Source organism: Marmota marmota, unplaced genomic scaffold (genome assembly GCF_001458135.2).
Source record: "Marmota marmota marmota unplaced genomic scaffold, marMar, whole genome shotgun sequence".
Taxonomy (NCBI): domain Eukaryota; kingdom Metazoa; phylum Chordata; class Mammalia; order Rodentia; family Sciuridae; genus Marmota; species Marmota marmota.
Genome location: NW_026000082.1, coordinates 19,591,911 through 19,593,988, shown reverse-complemented (window position 1 = coordinate 19,593,988; position 2,078 = coordinate 19,591,911). Strand labels below are relative to the sequence as shown.

The 2,078-nt window shown below is 48.9% G+C and overlaps 1 protein-coding gene across 1 annotated transcript in view; it reads right to left on the bottom strand.

Annotated features, from left to right (window-relative positions):
• Positions 1–1,277, bottom strand: part of Prdx1 (peroxiredoxin 1) — an 11,145-nt gene extending 9,868 nt beyond the window's left edge. The window contains exon 1 of the mRNA XM_015485079.2: positions 1,130–1,277. The gene's annotated coding sequence lies outside the window, so the exon portion shown is untranslated. The remainder of the gene's footprint in view (positions 1–1,129) is intronic.
• Positions 1,278–2,078: the final 801 nt, after the last annotated feature.

The following is a 2,078-nucleotide window of genomic DNA, read 5'->3' as shown; positions in this document are numbered from 1 at the left end:
GGAAAGGAGGGGGTAATGGGGTTAGAAAAAATGGTGGAATGTGACGGACATTATTATCCAAAGTACATATATAAAGACATGAATTGGTGTGAATATACTTTGTATTCAACCAGAGATAAGAAAAATTGTGCTCTATATGTGGAATAAGAATTCTAATGCACTCCACTGTCATATATAAATAAAAAAAATTATTTTTAAAAAAAGGGTGGGGGGCCGGTAATCCCAATTCAGGAGGCTGAGGCAGGTGGATTACAAATTCAAAGCCAGTCTCAGCAATTTAGCGAGGACCTAAACATCTTTAGGAGACCCTGTCTCTAAATGAAAAAAAGGGCTGGGGATGTGGCTCAGCGTTTAAGCGTCTATGGATTCAATTCCCGTACCAAAAAAAAAAAAAAGTGGGGATGTAGCTCAGTGGTAGAATGTCCCTAGGTTCAATCCTCAGTACTGGGGGGCGGGAGGGGGCAAAAGTTCTGAGCTTCTATCGTCGCAAACTTTTTACTATATAAAAAAAGAAATCTTTTAACACCTTTAGCAAAAAATATGCTGTAACTTAGGGTCACACCCTGTGGATGGTCGCTAACATAAATGGCCTTCTTGAGTAAACATGCTTTGCACGGTGGCCTGCACGTCCGAAGCCCAACCAATCTGGGAAAAGACAGACTTCCGGCTGGTAGCGGGCCCCTTCACCGAATCTAAGAACCCTGGCCAGGAATGTGAGCCAAACCCTACTTCAGATATTCCTGCCACCTTCCCCCGACCCCTAACACTTTGGAAAACCCCCACAAACCAGCAGAGCTGCAAAGAGGTTGAACCCTCCAGGCAGGAGTATATTATCAAAGAAAAGACTTCACCACCCGCAGCCGGTCCCGCCGCGCCAATCAGCGCTCTCTAACTCGGGCTGCCATGATGATAGGAAATTAGCCTCGGATTTCCCCAGGTCCCTGCACCCACCGAGTGGGCCACGTGGGGAGTACGTTTACAGCCTGAGCACTGTCCAGCACCAGGCCTTGCCTTGCCACCTCACCCCTGAAGAGGCGCAAGAAGCCAAGGAAAAAACAGGAGAAAGGCGATGCGCCAGTGTGAAGCGCTGCACCTGGCTCTGCCAGGGCCGTGCTGTCCGGGGACTCACCAGTTCAGACACAAAAGTTCCCAAGACTCTAGAAACGACGACCAGCAAGGAAAAGGACGTGCGAAGCAAGCGCGGGGCGCTCCTTTTATAGCTAGCAGGACTCTCGCGAGAGTTGAAACGGGTTGGGGGTGTGGGAGGAGGAAAGAGGTGGGGCCCGCCCGCCGCAGCCCCAGGAGGGTGACTCGGCACTTTGTTGTGCCGGGTCGTCTTTGGGCCCAGAAAAGTACCTGTGGCTTCTCTGCCAGGGGTGGCCTGGAGACGAGGTACCCTCTTAATCGCTCTCTCCTTGATCAGGGATCTCCGCGGGGAACCGAACCCGCACTCCCTTTACTTCCCGGACCCGGACCGTGCAAAGGCACTACCCAAACCAGGGTAAGGGTCCTCGCTGCTGCCCACGGAAGACCACGTCTAACCATCCCAACTTCTGAGAACTGTCTACCCAAGTACTTCTCAGGTCCGTCCGGGTCCTCCAGCCTTTCCTAGGCTGGCCCTACATAACCCTGACTGCTTCGACAGGCTCCTCCATTGTTTATTGCAGGGATGCTTCTTTCTCCCATCTACCCATCCCTCCTTCCCTTCCACTGAGGTTGAATGAAATCTTTATGAATCTGATCATGTCAGTCCTTTGATTTGTGGTTTAAAAATCTGGGGCTCTATAGTCAATTTCCTGAGTTACAACTCACTCTCATTTTATATGTGAATTTGGGCAAGTCTCTCCTAAGCATTATTTTCTCACTTTTAAAATGAAAATAATAGACTTAATTGAGATAGTCTGTAGCTTTTATAGCCCAGCATCTAGCTCTTTACTGTGCATTAGAAGTGTTAGCTATTATTTCTACTATAACTTTTCCATCCGGTTCACATGATAATACCCTGAACAGTGTAATTGTTTCAAGACAGTAAGTAGGCTTTTGTTCAAGCCAGGGGAGCCCATGACCCCTAGTTGGCC